This window comes from Protopterus annectens, chromosome 2.part1 (genome assembly GCF_019279795.1).
Source record: "Protopterus annectens isolate FY-2018-M chromosome 2.part1, PAN1.0, whole genome shotgun sequence".
Taxonomy (NCBI): domain Eukaryota; kingdom Metazoa; phylum Chordata; order Ceratodontiformes; family Protopteridae; genus Protopterus; species Protopterus annectens.
This window is the reverse complement of record NC_056729.1, coordinates 1,555,422,549-1,555,444,191: the sequence shown is the minus strand read 5'-3', so window position 1 is coordinate 1,555,444,191 and position 21,643 is coordinate 1,555,422,549.

The following is a 21,643-nucleotide window of genomic DNA, read 5'->3' as shown; positions in this document are numbered from 1 at the left end:
CCATCCCCTAAACTACTGACAACACTGATTCAATCCACACACAATTTACCTCATACTCCATACAGACAGTATAATCTCTCATAAACAGCAACACCTCCACTCCCCTCTCAGTTTCTTCATCCTGTCTTAACCATTCACATTTCCTTGACTTCAGTCCTGTACATACCTCCACTATTGGACAGCTCCTAATTAAGCTTAAACCAACTTCTCTCTGAATATTGCAGATGCTATCACCTTCTCTATCTCCATTTTGATAAACAGGTCTACAGCTAATAAATATGCCACATTCATTTGGACAAAATCCTACGTTATACCTTTCCACAAAGGAGACACACCAACAGGCTTCAATCAATACAGATCTACTGTGATCCCCTCCTTCCTGTCAAAAACAAAAACTAGAAAAGTGTATCCATACACAGCTTATACATCACCTAAATTGAAATAACCTTATCTCCAAAACGCAGCATTGTTTTTGACCCCATCACAGTACAACCACCTCTCCTAAATTTCAGATAAACCAGCATGGGAATTGTTGTAAACTACCATGTTCTTAGATTAATATAATATATTTGACACTGTATCACACTGACATTTACTTACAGAACTCTCTTCTGTTTGTCTCTTCCACTCCTCCTTTTCATGATTACTTAGTTACCTATCTGGAAGGCAAAAAGCAGTTAAATGGCAGCAGGGCTGCTCACCCTTTTTAACAGGTTACCATAGGAGTCCTATAAGGTTCCATACTGGGGCCCCTCCTTTTCAACATCTTCATAAATAAGCTCCATACAACCACAAACTGAGCTAGCAAAGTACAATACGCTGATAATTTAGCTTTAATATGCACAGCACCAACAATATCCAAACTCCTGCAAATTACCCAAACTCTTTTGCCCTGTCAAAACCAGGCTGAAAATTCAAACATGCTTCTCAACCACCCCCCCCCAAAAAAAAAACAATAATGATTTTCACACCTAAACACTAGCATACCCCAAAAACAATCTTTTATTTTACATCAGCAAGTAACACTAAACTTGAAATCATAATCTGCACTAAATTACTGGGCATTGTAATATATGGTAATGTTAAATTGGAACAAAATGTATTACAAACATTAAAAAGACTCACCAGAAACTAGACTCTCTTTAAAGAACCAAACAGTTCATGACTGACACAGCAAAAAAAAAAAAAAAACTGTAGCCTCATTCTACTTATTTCCAACCCTCTTATATGCCTCACCCAGCCTAACAAACTTAAACACTACACTTACATCCAAGCTAGTGTCTTGTTAAAACAAGATTGTTTATTTGTAACCAACGCTAAACATAGAAGGTAGTTTATTTGTAACCAATGCTAAACATAGAGGCTACCAATGCCATGCCATGCCTTAAAATAGCATAACTGTCTCAGACTAAATAACTACCTAACATACAGTGAGTTACTGCATACAGACTTATCTATTATCATGAAAAATTTTCTACAGCTCTACTCCCCTACAAGGAATGTCCTTTCCGGCAAAAAAAAAATCCAATTAATCAGAAATAAGTCAAACATCTCATCATGGGACTATTGTACTCCTATTATGTCTGCAAGCTCTGGAATGCCACCCCTGCACAGATATGAATGGCTGCAAAACTCCCACGCTTTAAAATGCTTGTCAGGTAATACCTTAATCAGTCCTGGTCATGCTCATGCTCATCAGCAGGTTGAGACTTTCATCTTAAGCACATATTATTCATAACACATCTTTCATCTTCTTTTCTCCTAAGATGAATATCATACCCCTCTGTCATATCTCTCTAAAATGTTAACCCTCTCGTCTAGCCTTTTCTCCTACCACCTCTGTAATATAATATCCAATGTTGTCTTTTCTGTCTGGCTTCAACCTGTGGGTTATCGGATCCAACTCAGATTTCACCAGCCAAATCCTTCAGACTTCCAACTTGCTGGGCTCCACCCCTTACCCACAATCCCCCACTCCTCAACCAACCCCTCCCAGATCTGCTTTGCCTCCATTCCTGTCAGCAGCTTGCTCTTGCTCCTCATCAGTGTATCCTTTTATAATACTCTTTTATTGTAGTTTTTTCACCTGCTTTTTCCCCATTACCCTAGTCAGTGTTTTCTAGTAGTGTATATTTTTTTACAGTAGATAGTTAGGCTTTCTTTAAATTTTTAGTGCGTAAGTGTGTGTGTGTGTGTGTGTGTGTGTGTGTGTGTGTGTGTGTGTGTGTGTGTGTGTGTGTGCGTGATGCATAATTATATTGGGCCTTCCCACCCTTTTCATGCGCTATTCCTTTCCCTGTAAGGTTTAGTGAGTAAAATTTGGTGTATGACAATCAAGAGAGTGTTACTTGATTCTGTACATCTAGAGTGTTAGTGTGTATTCTTTTCTTACAGTTTGATTTTGGATAGTCTGTCTCATCATGGATAAGGGCTATAAGAAATGTGTTGCCTGCAGACACAAGCTGCCCTCTCAGGATGTACATGATAACTGTGTCTATTGTTTAGGGTTGGCCCATTTAGACTCCCCATCTTCCATATGTGACTGGTTCAGCTCCAAGGCAATCAACAAGTTGTGGGCAAAGCTGGTCCTGAAGGGCCTTCTTCCAGTGGGGTGCTTCACCTCTGTTTCTTTGTCATCGAGACTTGGGTCCAATAAGTCCCTCCTGCCTAAGGATTCCAAGATCTCTGGGGGGGATCACAAGATGTCTTCTTCTGTTTCAGCTCCTGGTCCTTCTTTTTCAGGATCACTGAATCCAAAGGTCCCATGGCTTTCAGGTGCGCCAGCTGCCTTGGCACCACCATTGGCTCTGACTCTTCAGAGTTGATTACCCTCAGTAACAACTATGAACATGGCTTCAGCTACAGCTCCTAGTATTCCAAGCCTCTTCTTGGTCAAAGGGACTCCATCAGGTCGGGCAGCTTCTGGGTGTTCACCCCACCAGAGATGTCCCCCATGTCCTCACCTTCCCCACTCTGGTTTCAGGCCTCCTCAGCTCAAATCCTACAGATCAGTTCCTTATCATCCAAGTAAACTTCAAAGCCACAGAGACTTGGAGCAGCTGATGAAGTCTTTTTGTAAACATAGATGCAATTAGAGTATATCTCTTCGGGTCTAGGACCTGTTCCTGAAAACTCGGCTCCATCTCCATGAGTTCATCCATCGACCCCTTTGGATCTGAGATCCTTGAGACTGGCTGTATTCCCACCCTTGGTGCTGGATCTGATGGCTTGGCTATCCTCAGTTCCAGCTCATTCCTTGGTCTCGTCAACTCCGACTGTTTCAGAGCCAGCTGGACCTTGGGGCTGTGCAGTAGAGGCTGGCATATTTCAGTTGGGATTGATGTTTTCAGCTTCAGGGTCATCCTTCCCACTCAGAGCATTGGCATTTGACAGCTTGGCTCTGGTCTAAGCATCATAGAGAGGTGTAGCTCCCCTGGACTTAGGTGTGTCTCAAGTATCTTCAGGTGTTAATACAATCAGGTCCAGGAGGCTAGCATCTGCTTCCACCTTCAATGTCATGGAGAGGATGTTCTCCTCTAAGGAGTGTTCCCAGCCAGTGTTCCATCATCCTTCTCATCTGGGCCTGTGACCACTCATCAGTCTGCTCTGGGACAGCCTATGCCGGTTGGTCTCTAATCCACTTCCCTGGTGGAGCTTCCTGCCTCAACCCTCTCTCCTCCATCCTAGCAGAAGTGGGAGGTCACAGGTAAGAGGTGGTGTAAGAGGAAACACATTGACTTCCCTGAGGAGTCTTTCACTGAGGATACTGACTTCTAGGAAGGAAAGGGGTCCCCTAAGTCTTTGCAGGATAATGCCTCTTTTGGGGACCTCCTAGAGATTTTTTGCCAATGTGGGCACTGGACCACTGAAGTTCCCTCTCTGGAGAAGTCAATATTTGAAGGCCTTTGGTGTAGCCCCATCCACATTTGCGGTGGTTCCCCATCTGGATGCGCTTATGGACCTAGTGTCACAGATGACATGGAAAGAACCTGATACGTTGAAGCGTATTCCTAAGAAACCAGATAAAATTCTTCCTACTCCCCCAAATATCGACTGCATTCAAGTAAAGGTCTGGCCGTGGATGTGATCATGGTGGCAGTTGCCACCAAAAGGGAAATCTGTGAGCATACATGGTTATGTATAGGAGCCTTAACTGTGTAGCTCTGAAATACCCCTTCAAATCGGGTAATCCCAAACTGCCTTGATCATTTGGAAAAAGCAGCTTATCCCACTTGACTCTTGCTGTCTTCCCCTACTAGAGAAAATCCTTTAGCTCTTTGTTAATTGCTATCCACAAGTTCTCCTCTGGTTGATAAAAAATATGCCTGACCTGTGTATAAAACTAAAGGGACTAAAAACATTTTAACTGCTTGTTTCTTGATATCCATATCCATATAATGGAGCTTCCAATTTCTCAGTTTTTGTATTATCTTTCTAATCTCTTCCCACGTATCCTTAGCTGCCACACCAGAATCTTTTTTAATCCATACTCCTAAGTATTTCATTTTATCATGTTCCAATAAATATCGATATTGCTGAACTAATCTGTGTGTGGGTATATAATTTACAACTATTGTCTTTGTTTTGGCTTCATTAATTTTGTACCCCCAAAAGATTTGAAATTGTCCCAAAATGTTCCATAACACTGATATGTCCATTCTGGTTTTATCAGGTATAAAATAATATCATCTGCAAATAAAGCCAGCTTTTCCTGACTACCATACCAATTGTTGTTGTTGTGTCTTTCAGCTTTTCCCGATTAGGGGTCACCACAGCGGAACTCCGGTCCGCTAATGATTGGCAGTAGATTTTTTGTACGTGCCGAGTTGCCAGCCCTGAAGCACAACCTTCAACAAAGGTATGCACATTCACGCATGTCTCCACACAGAAGACGCTCTAGCTAAGAATCGAACAGGACATCTTACTGTGAGGCGACAACGCTACCGCAGCACCACCACCGCAGTACTACCATACCAATTATACCCTTGAATTTCTGAGTCTTTTATTTCTTTGCCAATAGTTCTAAATACAGTGCAAATAACAAAGGGGAAAGAGGACACCCCTGCCTGGTTTCTCTGCTCAAACAGAAATTATCAGAGAGGAATCCACCAATTTTAATTTTCTCCTCCAATCCTTCACATATCCTTAATCATCATCATCATCTTCTTTCGGCTGTTCCAGTTAGGGGTTGCCACAGCAGATCATCTGTTTCCATTTCTTCCTGTCATCCTCTTAATCAGCCTTATAATTTTATCAGGGAATGCAAATGCTTCCCTTGCCCTGCTCGTAAACTCCCAGTTTAGTCTGTTAAACTGCATCAAGACCCACCAACAACAGTGGTATTTTCTTACATTCAGCTTTCCTCTGGATCATCAATGTTTTGTTAATGTTGTCAGATATTTGCTTCTCCTCCACAAAACCATAATGATCCATGTCTATCATTTTTGGCATTACCGTTGCCATTCTTTTAGCCATTATAGACATGAACACTTTATAATCATGGTTTAGGATTGAAATGGGCCAGTATAAAGCTAGATCTGATGGGTATTTATCCTCTTTAGGTATTACAGAAACCACTGCTTCCTTCAAGGATGTTGGTGCTTCTCTTCCTCTTAAAATAATGTTAAACAAAACCTTCCTGATCTTCATCAGTTTTTTCCCTCTTAGCTTCCAAACTTCCACAGGTATACCATCTATTCCTGTGGACTTTCCTGCTGATTAGTTATACATCACCATTTTTACCTCATCTCCTCCTATCCAATTAGTAACTGAGCCTCATGTACCTCTAACCTTGGCATATTTAATTCTTCTATAAACATTTCCATTTGTACCTTTTCTTGATCTCCATATTTCTCTGCTTTATACCGACTTTCATAAAATTTCCGAAATATTTCTAGTACCTCTACAGAAGCTCTTCATATCTTTCTTGTTATAAGCTCCCTAAGCTTAATGACACCCCTTTCTACTTTCTGTTGCCTGAGTCATTGTGCTAAAAGTTTTTGTGCTCTGGTATTATTATTAAAACAGTTGCTTAACAGCAACTTTTCTAAACTCGTGCATATTATTGGGGTAATCCTTTATTTTCTACTTAGCATTCTGCAATTGCTCCTTTTCTTGTTCAGTGAGATTCCTCCTATTCTGTAATACTTTAACATGTCAGTCCCTCTAAATAATTCTTGTTACTTTTTGACCATATCTCTCTTTCTTTTATTTCCACCCTATTTTTAAACTCCACTTTAATTTTATCCTACTTCCTAGCTATATTTTCAGAAGAAATTTCTGTCTTCTCTAATAACTCCTGAATAATTTCCACTACTCATTCCTTAAAAATCTTCTCTTTTCAACACATAGGTGGGAAAGTGCCAGTGTCTCATTTTTATTTCATTAGCCTGCACTTTTATTTTAGTTATTATTGGTGCATGATCTGAAATAGTTACTGGATACATATGTCTACCCCTGCCCAATTTTTGTATCTCATGGAATAATATCAACGTATAGGTGGGAAAGTGCCAATGTCTCATTTGTATTTCATTATCCTGCATTTTTAGTTATTGTTGGTGCATGATCTGAAATAGTTATTGGATGCATATGTCTATCCCTGCCTAGTTTTTGTATCTCGTGGAATATGTACATTCACTATGAACTCCTACTACTGAATTTGCATCTTCCATGCCAAATACTATCATAATTTTTTTTCAAAAATCTACCCTTCTTTGTTATATTTTCCTTCTGTGCCCCCAGACACATCTTCCCTGCTACAAATCAAATTCCAGTCCTTCTCTATTCATAATATTCCCTGCTGAAAACTGATTATTTCTCATAGAATTTTCTTAAGATCCATTATAGCAGTTTTATGTGGAATAAAACTACGTCAGTGTAATCCTCTTCTCTTGTTAGTAGCCCCTTAATACTACATATCTACCATTATTATCTTTTTTATCCTCTTCTATCACTATGAGAGTTTCTCTTGCAATTAATATAAGTACTCCTCTTTTCCATTATCCAAGGTATTCTGCTGAATAACCGTCCTGAAAACCTTTGTTTATTAAATTCACATGTTCAATTCTTTCCAGACATGTCCCCTGTAACATAACTATTTGCACTCTACATTTTAATATAGTTCACCACTCTTCCTTTTGTATATATTTCTGTGAGACCATTAACATTTAAAGATGGTATTGAAAAGGTCATTATGTTGAGAAGTTATTATTCCCACCTTTTATTATACAGCTTTTTTGTTAAGTATTTAGTTCCAGCTTTTGTGTTACATGCACACACTAATGTTTGGTAGGCTGACCTCTTATACAGTTGTTTCTTGTCACATCCATTTGAACCTATGTCACATCTTACAAAACTTTTTGTTTTATTGAAAGCCCTCAAACAACAAAAAACTATTAACTTACTATTAACAGACAAAACTATGCACAGTTTCAGATATTGACGTTTTACCTTCCTAATAAGAACAATTGTCCCAAACTGACAGCCGCACTCAGAGACTTGGGTTAACCTAGAAAAAAAGGTTATCCATGCTAAGATGCATGGGAAAGCATTTGCTTGTACTAAGTGGTGTCTGATTTTGTCTTATCTTTATTGCTCTCCTGGAATGAGAAAACACGTGTATACTTTCAGAAAATATTGTGTCCTACCCCATTGAAAGAAAGCCAAACAAAATAAAGAAGTATTCTGTTTTAATTGCTCTTTATCCGATTGTCTCCATGGAGACATGAGAACCAGATACAGAGTTGCTTTTACAAGTATGAAGCAATCATACTAGGTGATCACAGTCAATCAACTCTGAAAACCTCTGAAATTTAACTAAGAAAACCTACCAGATATAATAAAAACTCAGACAAAAGATTTTACATTAAATTGAATACTTACCACTGCACCTATCAAAAGTGTTTTATCCAGTACTTTCCGTGAGTCTCTAAGCAATCAACTCCCAACATTTGCTGTAAGAAAACTTACCCATGTCCACAAGCATCATCTCATTATTAGATAAAGCCAAGATCCTTAATCCAGTCATTGCTGTATGCATGAATGAGAGAAAGCACATCGTTTTTCTTGTATACCCTTGCATACCCTTTTAAACAGACATTTATTCTTTTTTTTTTACATTGCAATGTCTATATTTCTTAAAACTGAACAAGGAGAAAAAGAAAACAAAATGAAAAAAAAATGGGCGCCTGCTTACTTTAGTATCCCCATTACACTTGAAAATAACTGAGAAAACTGTGCTTTATAGCATGCAGATATCATGCACTATACAAATATTACTGTTAAGAACAAAATTTGTTTTACTTATAATTAACTCTTTCCTTCTTCTTTCCTTCTCCCAAGTGTTCCTGCTGTTACATTTCAGAATACTTTAAAAATGAAAACAGATACAGTTCTTTCTCTCTTTCAGTGGTTTTTATTAACTACAGTACACACGTGCGGAAGCCTCATGGAAAGCACCAGGGAGACTCCCAGAACAAAGGAATAAACAAGCTTATATACTGGTGATATTGCTGACAATACAAAAACAAAGAGATGAACCAATTAGACCATTATACAGGGCAATTAACCAATCAAAGGTTTACCCGTAAACATAAGACAATTCACATCATCATATCTCTAGGCAAGAAAGGAAAATTGGATGCATTTCCATATAAGGCACATTTCCTGCTTTCAGGTAGACTCTTGTTTTTCAGCATTTTCTCTTTGCTCAGAGTTCACTCAAAGTTCATAGTAAACAACATGTTAGAATACATACAGACTGTCACATACTCAATTCCCTCAAACACATGCTTTGACTATTCATATTCTACAATCCCCCATTTGATGCTGTGTAAGCATCATCACTTAACCTATCATACATTTGTTCCAATTCTAGCATAACCATGCTACTGGTCTTTTCATTGTTTGAAGACATTGTCATTTTATCATCTACATTCATAATTGCAGGCATATAAAACTTAGGCACTTTTTTCACAGTTTTTGAAGACATTAATTTCAAGATCAGTGCTTTGATTAGGAATAAGACAAGTAAAGCAACAATTGCTAATACTGCAATTAATAAAATCAACTTCAACAGTCCACCTCCCAACCTGAGAATAGGTTGGTTAACCACGCCCACGTAGAATCATCGGCCTCCTTGGCCTTTGAAAGTTCGGACATTCTTTGTTTCAGTTCAAGATAACTTTCAATTTCGTGCTGATTATCAGGAATAAACGTACAGCACTGCTCCTGGATTAAAGCGCAAGTTCCTCCTTTCGCTGCAAGGGTGAAATCGAGGGCCATACGATTTTGGAGTACTACAGCCCTCATAGCAGTCAATTCATCAGTCACTAATTCTAAGGCAGAAAATGTAGCATTGCTTAGTATTTCAAGTAATTTAGATAGCTTTCTCAGTTCCCAAATTGATTTTACTGCTCCATATGATGGAATTATACCAGCCCATGATATGACGTCATCACCCAAGTCCATATGGGACAGTCCTTTGGTACTAGCATGAGCTAAATCATAGTGATAGATCCATGAAGCATCGACTCGACCTACAGGATTAGCAAGCTTCTTAACCTCTCGAACGTTTCAAATCTTTCCTTTAGGTAATGCAGATACATGTCGAATAGCTGGAACCAGATAGCCCAAGAAGCAGCTACCAGACCAGTCTCCTGGTAGCCATTTATATGCTTTTCTTCCACACACAAAATAACAATTCTCTACTTTAATGGTGAAGTTGATAGACTTAAAATGATCCCCGGCGTCCTGTAGTCCTTGAAATATCTTCGAATAAACAGTTTCTATTTTTTGGGAAAAGTTAGCTATAGAGTCCTTAACAAGTCTTTTTACAGGTGAAAAGTCTGTTACACAACCCGAATTGTCCATAGTGCAGTTATATACCACTGTTTTGTTACAATGGCTCTACACGACTCTGGTTTTACCCAGTTTTTGAAAACACAGTTCTGTTTTGACAGAGGGACAACTGTAATGCTATTTTGTCTTTTGAAATGATATTTGATGCATCGTAGATCATATTTGTCCAGGTTTCTTTAATTCCTAAAGGGACTATATTTAGCATCAATCCCCCATGAACAGTAGGAATAGCTGTGCAAACCCAACAGTCTGAGATGTTGAGAGATGATGCATATGCGTACTTAATTGCTTGATAAGTGTTGAAAGGTGGATGCCATACAGCTCGTTTGGTATGAGTCATGGAGGAAGCAGGAAATAGAAATGGCCACAGTAAAAATAGCAAAACAACAAGAATAATCACCAAAATCATTGTGCAATATTTTTGTGGAAACGTTTGTTGTGCCGAGAAGTTTGTGTAATCGGATAAACTTCAGGCAATTTCAGTCCATGGTGCAGTATGACCGAGTGCAAGTAGCAATAGGTGGAGAATCTGGACTAACAAAAGGTAAAGGTTGCTGATCTTCAGACAGGATTACCTTTTTTACATGTGACATGTGAATCCAGGTGGGTGAGCCTTGTAGCCGAACTGCTGAAGAAGTGGTCAGTAGAACCAGGAATGGTCCCTTCCAACGTGGTTGAAGAGCTATTTTTTGAGAAAATGACTTGACGTATACCCAGTCTCCTGGTTGTAGTGCCGAGGACAAGAAAGGATCAGGAGTTTGCTGAGCTGCTGCTACCTGGCGATGATGTAACTGTAAAAAAGAAACAAGAGAAGTGCAATACAGGAGAATATTATGATCAAATTCATCATATTCAGAAAAGGGCTGTGGTGGAGTCATGGGCATACGCATAGGGCGGCCCATGAGGATTTCATGAGGAGAAAGACCTTTAGTTGGATGTACTTGAGCTCTCATAGAAAGCAAGGCTAGGGGTAGGGCCTGTACCCAAGTTAGGCCCATTTCAGTAGTAATTTTAGCCAGTCTTGTTTTTAGTGTCTGATTCATTCATTCGATAAGGCCTGATGCTTGTGGTCTATATGGGCAATGAAATTTGAGAGTGATGCCTAACATTTTACAAAGTGAATCAATTAATTGAGCAGTAAAATGTGTTCCACAATCCGAATATATTTGACAGGGAACACCAAAACAAAGTATTAAGTCATAACAAAGTTTCTTAGCAACTGAAATAGCATCATTCTTAACACATGGATAGGCTTCTAACCACCCAGAAAAACATCAACAACAGTTAAAACATATTTAAAATGAGCACAAGGTGAAAGTTCAATAAAATCCCATTGCAAAGCACAGAATGGTCCCAATGGTTTTGGTAATGGTTGTGTGGGAGCCATTGTGCCTTTTGAAATGTTGTACTGTAAACAAGTGGAGCACGTGCTCAAGAAATGCTGTACAAAAGCAGAAAGTCCTGGGGCAAACCAATCCTTTTGGATTTGTTTTATTAATGCTTGTACCCCAACATGAGCTGGCAAGTGATATGCTTTAATAAGAGAATTTAACATAGACTTTGGGCAGACCAGTCTGCCATCTGAATGTTGCCAAATGAGATCAGAGCGTTTAAAACAACTTTGAGCCACCCATGATTTTCTTTCTGATTCTGGAGCTTCAGTTTGTAAAGCTTTCAACACTGTAATATCAAAAGTAGTAATGGATTGTAGAGGCTGCAGAAAATGTCCCTGAACAGTTTGTGAAAGAGCAGCCTGTTTTGCAGCCCAGTCAGCAAAATTATTGCCTTTGGTTTCAAAAGAGTCATTGGATTGATGGGCTGCGCATTTTACAACAGCAATTTGAGATGGTAACAATAAATGTTGTAATAGGTTATTTATATAAAATTTATTTTTAACAGGAGACCCAGAAGAAGTTAAAAATCCACGTTCATTCCATAGGACACCAAAATTATGAACAACCCCATGGGCATAGCGGGAGTCAGTTAGTGACAGATCTGTCCTTAGTTATTTTGCATGCATTCGATAGTGCTACTAGTTCCGCAGCCTGCGTGGAAGTGCCTGGGGTTAATCGTGCTGATTTTAAAACCTCAGTCGGTGTACAGACTGACCAAGCTGCTTGGAATTCTCCGGAGTTTGTTCGTAAACACGATCCATCAACAAAAAGAATCAAATCCGGATTCTGCAAAGTAGTATCGTACAAATGTAACCTAGGAGAAAGAGCAGAGTTAACTACAAGCACACAATCATGCGGTTCGCCCTCATCTGATGTCGGTATTAAAGAGGCAGGGTTCAGTGGTGGGCAGCGTATTACTTGCAGGGAGGGATTATTTATCAAACTCAATTCGTATTTAGTAAGATGTGCGTTAGAGAGGTACTGTGTTTTGGTTTTTAAAAGTAATGCCTGAACTGCATGTGGGACTGCTAACATTGTTTCATGTCCCAAAGTCAGTGGAGCTGCCATGTCAATCAAAATAGCAGCAGCTGCCACTGCTCGTAAGCAAGCTGGGTAACCAGAGGCAACCGGATCTAGTTAAGTGCTATAATAAGCAATAGGCCGGTAACCTCCAGTGCGTTGCTGGGCTAAGAGACCCAAGGCAGTTTTGTTTTGCTCACAGCAAAAGAAAATAAATGTTTTTTAATAATCTGGCAATCCTAGTGCTGGAGGATTTACTAAGGCTGTCTTTATAGCTTGAAAAGCCTCATCGTGGTGTGATATCCAGGGTAAAGGGTCCGTGATGTCTTTCTTTAAAAGTTGTAATAGTGGAGCTGAAAGTTCTGAAAAATTAAGTACCCATTGTCTACAATATCCCGCTAGGCCTAGGAATCCTCGAAGTTGTCTCTGTGTTATAGGTCGTGGGGCTTTTTGAATAGAGATTATACGATTTGGGAGTATTTGACAAGAACCCACTGAGATGATATGTCCCAAATATTGCACTTTTTCCTGACAAAATTGTAATTTAGATTTATTTACTTTGAATCTGCGCATAGCTAAAAAATTTAACACCAAAAGGGAATCTTCCCTACATGAGTCACAGTCTGGCGAAGCTATCAGGATATCATCCACATATTGAACTAGGACAGAACGTGGCGGTAGTCGGAGATCCTGTAACTGTCTATGCACCTCTCTAGAGAATAAGGTTGGGGATTCTACATATCCCTGGGGCAATCTAGTCCAAGTATACTGTTGACCCTTATAGGTAAATGCAAATGAATACTGACTATCGGGATGTACTGGAATAGAGAAGAAAGCTGATGAGATATCTATTACCGTGAAACATTGTGCAGTAGGTGGGCTACAGCTTAGAATAGTAGCTGGGTTTGGTACAATCGGGAAGACGAGCAAAACAGCTTTATTAACTTCCCGCAAGTCTTGAACAAATCTGTAAGCTTGTTTTCCGGGTTTCTTCACTGGCAATATTGGGGTGTTACATGGACTTATGGTAGGTACTATGACCCCTTGTCGTTCTAATGCAGAAATAACAGGGGCAATACCAGTGATAGCCTCGGTCGTCAATGAGTATTGAGGCACTCGCGGTAACTTTGCTCCTGGTCTCAGTGGCTGAGGTCAAAAATCCTACATCATTGTCATGAGTAGTCCACAAGTGAGAGGGTAGGGAATGTAAATATTCATCTTTGCTAGAATGTGGCTGGATGCACATCTTCTGTAAGATGGCTGAGTCATCCAGGGCTGCTAGGGTACTATCTTGTTGGTCTGATGGTACTTGGAGATAGACTCCATCTGCTGTGCAGAAAATGGTAGCCCCCATTTTGCAAAGCAAATCTCTCCCCAAAAGATTTAATGGTGCCAAAGGTCCTACCAGGAATGCATGGTTATCCTGTAGGGGTCCCAAGGTAACTGGGACTGGAATAGTTTAGGAGTATTCAATATGTATACCAGAGATGCCCACTCCTCTAGTTATTTTGTCAGTGAGGGGAACAGTCATGGCTGCTTTACCAGCTAACATGGATTTAGTTGCTCCGGTATCAATTAAAAATGGGTAGGGTTTATTTTTAACTAGTAACATTACATGCGGTCCATCTTGATCCACAGGAATAAAAGGACACAATTGCTGTTGTTTCTGTTCATGGAACCTTCTTTGAGGTTGCTGCCGATTGGACGGTGTCCAAGTAGAATTCCATTGTTGTGTCGTATCAGTGTACGGTGCTGGTTGCTCAGCCAAATATGGGCATTCGTTTTTCCAGTGGCCTGATTGGCCACAGTTGAAACATTCCATCTGATTACTAGAATGTTGAGGTGGAGCCGCCTGTGTGCCCTGCCAATTTTGTCTATTCTGATTTCCGGGTCCTTGGCGTCCACCCCTACCCCTTCCCCATCCTCGTCCTCTATCCCGTTGACCAAAAACATTACACATTTGTATCTGTGCTTTTACTAATTTCTCCTGTAACTCTTTCTGCTCTTTAGCTAAATGGTCAGAGAGGTATTGTACTTGCTGGACTAACTCATGCAGGCCTAAACTAGGCCAATTTAAACAGACTTCTTTTAACTTGTCCCTTACTTGAGGGCGTAGCTTCAGTGAGTCGATGTAAGTATTCGTCTATAGGCTCATCCTCTTTCTGTATGATTGATTTGATTTTCGACCAATTGGGGGTAGGTGGTACAATTACAGTGATAGAATCAACTATACGTTGTCTAACCATTTCAAACCCATTTACTCCTTGCATATTGTGCATTGGTATTGGTGTAGGAACATTAGCATGATCTCAGATACGTTTCATAAGATCGGCTGGTACAGCGTATTATAGGACAGCTCTAACCTCTTCTATAGTAGGATTTTGCAAACAGATATGTCCTGCCAGTATCCGTTGAAACTTTTCTGGATTATTGCGAATAGGCTGAAGTGATTTGGTAATGGCTTGAAAATCAACTGCCGACCACGCCCTAGGCACTACTACTGTGGCCGGTTGCCCTGCATCTCTAGCATGGGCTGGATTCAGGACTTCTCTCAACGGAAATATTCTCTCTTCATCTGATGGGCTGGCGCCTGATTCAGAGTCAGAGTCCGGATTAGATTTATCTGGTCCACTGTAATCGTCTTTGCCTACAATTAGAATTGGACATTGTTTAAAAATATTACCGTTATGTAAATATACGGCTTTATTATCATAATATTTCTTCGGCTGGCTAGGCCTAGGGTCAAAAAGCATTTGTGCCTTTTTCTTATGTTTTTTTGTCTTTGAGCGGGTTAATCTAGGTGATGACTTGCTAGAGGTTTCTGTTTGGTCGGGTTGCTCTATAGGCAGTCTACTAGACTGACTGTCCATTGCCTGGATTCCACTTCCAGACTCGAATGTGGTTTGTTCTTTATCCCGCCGACCCCTGCCCTCTGTCGTAGAGCTTACCTCTGCGTCTTGAACTTGTGAGGGCTGGTATAACTGTGGAGGAGCTGTAGGGGGTGGGGGAAACCAAGGGTTATCATCCTCAGATAATTCAATTATTTGTAATTTATTTAATTCCTGTACAGGACATAAGCCTTTAAAGGGCAGTTCCTTTAAATGTTTTCCATTTGCTACATCTAGACTAGTCGCAGTATGTCGCAGTTCCTTTATCTGCTCTTTTAGTTTCTTTTGATTATCTTTAAGACTACTAACGACTGAATCCTTTTCCCTTTCTTTAGCTTCACACATCCAATCATTAAACGCTGCCCAACACAACCCTGGTAATCTTCCTTTCTTTTTTAACCTCTTTTGCAAATTAATCAATACGTCTTTATTAAAACTACTGTTTTCAGGAAAGGCAAGATTACCGTCATTTTTAGTTAGGACGATCCACTGGTTTAAATACATGCAACTGTCCCGGGACACCCGATAAAACATATAACCAGCTGGTGTACCTGTTTCTGGCTCATTTCTTTTTCCCGCACTCGCTCCCATTTTCACTCAATAAGCTATACTTGTTTAATACAGGTTTAGCTAAGACGTTAGATAAACGTCTTTGTACCCCACTATCATTCCTCCTTTCATACTTATGATGCCAGTATTTCCGTATTACCCCACTCTCATACTGCACATTTAATAGCAGAGAAGAAATGCATGCCACTTACCTTAAAACAACTGAATGAGAGAAATGATATATTTTTCTGTATAAAAATGTTTCAAATCTTTAAGGCAGGCAGACAGAGAGATGAAGAAAACACTGCAAAAACAGAAAAATCTGTTATGGGCCCTTTTATTAGCAGTATTTCTTTCACTTCCTGACTGCTGCAGCTTGTTCCCAATTCAGATCCGAGTAAATGGCACCAATTGTTACATTTCAGAATACTTTAAAAATGTAGACAAATACAGTTCTTTCTCTCTTTCAGTGGTTTTTATTAACTACAGCAGGGGTGTAGCTAGGATTTTCAAATTTGGACTCACAGCTCTCAAACTGCTACCCCCCTCCCCAGCCAAGCTATGGCCATTCTCGTAATTCACGGTTCGCTCTTTTATTGTCGATGAAGAGGCATTCGCTGTAATGCCTCTTTAGTAATATAATATAAATTCACTCAAACTCGGTTCCTTGAATTGAAAATTAACCTGAAATGTCAGTTCTTTGAAAAATGCAGCATGGTAGTTGGGGTAGAGAATTTATGCTTTTGTTTTCTGTAACTAAGGTACAGGTTTTGAGCTTGAGTAAATTACTATCCACCTGCTACCCCTAACTAGGATGTTTCATTCACACACACACCCCTACCTACCTCTTAGTGCAAGAAATATGGACAAAGCCTAAAATAAACAGGGACAGATATTAAATAATGCTCTCGTGAACTTAGAAAGTTGCTAGAATAACAGGATTTGTGCTAGTCTGAGAAAGTTGCTAGAATAACAGGATTTGTGCTAGTATGAATTTTTCTAAAGGACATGAAGTCTGAAACTCAAATGTCTTTCATTATTTAGCAACTTCAGCCTTCAATGATTTTCTAGAAAATCACAAAATTTATGAGGAACAGACAAAAAATATGGGGCAAAAATCTGGACATTCTGCAAAATTTGGACAGTTGAGAGGTATGCTACCTACTTACCTAACACACACACACACACACACACACACACACACACACACACACACACACACACACACACACACACACACCTCTCAACCTCTTAGAGCAACAAACTCATAAATAAAACTGAGGCAAAAGCCCAAAAATAAGGACATTTTTTTAAATATTGCTCTTATAAACTTAGAAAGATAATAGAATAGTAGTAAGTCTTGCATTAGTACGAATTTTCTGAAAGGTATGAAATCTGAAACTCAAATGTCTGCCATTATTTTCTAACTTTAGTCTTTAACAATTGCCACTAATTTGCCAGAAAACCTCAATTTTATGAAAAACAGACCAAAAATGTGATGCAAAAATATAAAATTGCCAGACAATACAGCTGGGAGCCTGTCAATGAAGGGACACCATTTTAATATGAGCACAGTTAACGTAGAGCAGCTGACAAAATTAGAGAATCTACATGCATTTCTGAAATAAAAGTAATGTATAACTCTGATCATTACAGTTATTTATAAAAGTAAACCCTCCATGTTTTCTTCCAAAATTGCTATTTTGCGGAGAGATTATTAGGGGGAGAGCAACATTTTGAGCCAAAATTGTGGACAGTTGAGAGGTTTGGATATTCCTAAGTCTATAAAGTGATTTATTTGCACATACCTCTCAACCTCTTAATGCAGGAAATCTGGACAAGGCCAAATATATTGGGGGAACATACAAACAGTACTAAAAATTGACCTTGTATAAACTTAAGATAGTTGATAGAATATCAGGCCTTGCATTTTTCTGAAGATTATGACGTCTGAAACTTAACGTTGGTCATTATTTAGTGATTTCATTCCTAAATGATTTGCCAGAAAAGTTTTATTTTGCACTTTATAGCATGAACACCAATAAATATCTGCTAAACAAAGCAATGCAGTCTCACAATGAAACTAGACTTAGCATTAAAACTTCTCTGCCCTTGAAACTCACATTCATTGAAACAGCATTGAAATCCACATTCAAAGAAAATACATTTTGCCAGTGGCAGATAAAGATTAACTTTGGGCTGTTTTCAAATCATAGGCCCCATGCACATGAAACATACAAGTGCTCTTTGATACACCTTCCATCATAAAAGTCTACTCAAACTTCTACAGTCCACCAGTATCAGTAAATATGCACAATCTCTGAACTAGTAAAAGCCATCTACATAATTCCATATTAAAGAAATCTGTAACTAATGAAGAGGCTGCTGCTAGCAAACAAACTTTATATTTCATGGTTTCATCTACAAATAATGTGACTATTGCCCTTGAGGAATAAATTGCCTATGTTGCATTAAAAACAATGATACGCTAGTAATATTGCAATAGGGAATGGATGGAAAACTGATAACAGGTTCATAGTTACTACTAGATATCTTCGCCAAAATGGATTACAGCATCCACCCCCCTTTACAACACAGTACAGTATAGGCAATGCATCTACCTACTGTGGGAGAAGAACCCACAGCCTTCTGCATCAAAAGCAAGTACATTGTCTGTTGTGCTATTAACAGTACAAGCAGACTCAGCATAAGCAGCACTAAACTTAAGTTCCCCTGCAGCTCTCAGCTCCTTGTAAAATGTCAACACTCAGCTGTATCTCTGAACTTTGCAGCACAAGAAAACTGTAAAAAGCCAACATTTATTGGGGGGGGGGGACAAAAGCCCAAAAAAACAGGGACACATTTTAAACATTGCTTGTATAATTTTGGAAAGTTGCTAGAATAAAATGCTGTGTTATCACCATGCATGTCTTGAACCCAGAACCATATGCACTATAGTCAGTGCAACATACCACAATGCTAAATCAGCAGTTTGAAAAATAGGAAGACAAATTTAATGGCTATCATTTAGATAGCTCTCAACCTCTTAGCACAAAAAACCTGGACAAACAAAGCCAATAATGAAGGAATATAAATTCAGTTCTCACTTCACACCTTAGCACAAAAAACCTGGACAAACAACAAAAACAATAATGGGAGAAACACAACTTCAGTTCTCAGTTCTCACTTCTCACCATAGCTCACAAACATTAGAAAAGCAAATCTGAACAAAGTTCAGAAATGGTGGTGGTTGGGGACTTTAGGGTCTTCTTACCTTGAAGCAAAGGTACAGGGTTTGTGCCTGAACACCTATAGCCAGCAGGTGTATTATGTGGGGGGGCATTTTCTCACACACACACACACACACACACACACACACACACACACACACACACACACACACACACACACACACCGTGGAGGATTGCAACTTACTTCAATCACACATACACACTTCAATCGTGGATGATTGCAACTTACTTCAATCACACACCCACTGTCTTCACATACGGGTTGGTAATGGGAGTGGGTGTGAAACAGGGTCCAACTTTAAGCCCACTGCTATTCACAGTGGTGATGGACTACATTAGCAACCAGACTGGCAGGGAAAGATCAACAAGGTTTCTGTATGCAGACAATGTGGCATTACAGGCAGACTCTGAGCAAGAAGAAGTTGTAACAGAGAGGGTTGGGAGGATGGCCTAATGGTTAAGGTATTTGCTTACAAACCCAGACTCTGAGCAAGAAGAAGTTGTAACAGCGGGGGTTGGGAGGATGGCCTAATGGTTAAGGTGTTTGCTTACAAACACAAGGTGCAGGGTTTGACTCTCACAGGCTAGGCTTAAAATGGCTCTCAATGGCAGTTAGCCTAGTACTAATCTATGAAACTATGAATATGAGAACTTCAGCAAAGGACAGGGGAATGGAATGCAAAACTGAAGGCACTTGGAATGAAACTGAGTACAGATAAGGCAGTTGTAATGACAGCAAACTGGGGAAATCAGAAGAAGCTTAGAATTTAGATAGAAGGGGGATAGTGGAACAGGTTAACAGCTTTAAGTATCTGGGAGGGCTGGCTGAGGAGAAGGAAAGTTTGAATGAATAGGTCAAAGCTAGATTCAGAGATGCTGCAGCCAACTGGCACAGGGTTGGTGTGTGACAGAAGAATGCCAAATGCTGAAAACTAAGGCATACAAAACTGGTGTGACCAATAGTACTGTATGGTACAGAAACCTGGGCAGTAAAGGCAGAGCAGTTGAGGAAGCTGGAAGTGAAGGAGATGAAGTAACTGAGAAGGGTGGTAGGATGCACACTGTGGGAGAGACAAAGAAATGAGGACATCAGAGCAGAAGCCAAAGTAGCTTCAAATGCAAAGAAGGTCAAAAAGAACAAATTATGGTAATTTGGGCACATGAGCAGGGAACCAGAAGACAATCCTGTGAAGAAGAAGGTTTGGGATAGACAAGAAGAAGGCAAGAAGAAATGAGGACATCCAGCAAAGAGGTTGATAAACTGTGAGAGAAGCCCTGTGAAAGATAGGGCTGACTGTCAAAGAAGGTGGGAGAATGGCACTGAAACAAGAGACATAGCAACTGTTGACACGGCATCCTGACCCCATGTAGAAAATGCGAAAAAGGATGTTGATGATGATGTTCACAAGGAGGAGTGAGGTTTAATGAAAGGCAGAAATTGAGTGATTTATGTAAAGTTAGACTGAATATTATAAAAAAGAAAACACATATGTAATATATAATGTATGCAATTGAAAAATGTTAATATGGGTTGTTTTTTTTTCTATTAATGTATGTGTGCCTATATCTTAAGTGATAATTTAATATGTGTGTTTAAAATAAAAAAAAGATGTTAATGACAGAAAAGGAAAGGAATTTCTCCCAGTGTCTTGCCAAAACTTCTCCTTGTTAGTTTAAAATAACAAGTCTTCCTTGAAAAAGAACTAAAGGTTCCCTGGTACCTATCCATTTAACAAATGTACATAAAAAAGTACACAATAACTATTTGAAACTTCATCTCATATTCACAGGTAGGGCTGCTGACACATACAAATATCTCCAAATATAGTAATAAAACAAATCTAAATGTACCTGAATGTCTGCAGTACTTCCTTTGCTGATGAATATTTAACAGGATAACTGGCTGCATGTTAACATGAAAGCTCAACATAATGTTCTGTGCAGTTCTACATTTATAAAATTTGCTACTATCCCCTTTCATGTGTGTGTGTGTGTGTGTGTGTGTGTGTGTGTGTGTGTGTGTGTGTGTGTGTGTGTGTGTGTGTAATTCAAAATGTCAAAAGCACTGTAGTCAGAGGGACTGTTTTTCCCATTTTTTTTACTTATTTATTTTTTCAACTACTTACCTCCCTTTTGTTCATTTCAGTTATCATTTTGTATTCCTACAGGGAACCCAGTGCATTAATACACACTGATGTATGGGTTACACCCTGATAAAAATACACTCACGAGCCTTGTGACTTAGAATGGAGGGTGTGGTCCTGTCAATACTTAATCCATGCCTCATAACCCTCACTTATGGGAACTGTGTCAACCCCAAAAACTTTTGTCAAAGGTGTTAATAGCTTTAAGGCATTCATATGAGATCCATATTGTGTCATTATCTGAGAAGTGAATAACTACATTACTGTCTGACTTACTGAAGGACTACCATGAGCTGAAGATTGGGGGGTTGGCATATTGAGTAAGGTGTTTACCTTACAGACACAAGGTACAGAGTTTGATTCTAACCTTTGGGAAGCAAGACTAGGCTTAAAAAGGCCCCCTGGAGTTGTTAGCCTAGTAATTACCTATGAAAGTATTTAGATTAATGACTTTGTAACCTAATGTAACTCGTTATCAGCTGGACCTTTGGCCATTTCTAGCATTTAAAATTAACCGAATAAGCTCTGGTCTTCTGAAA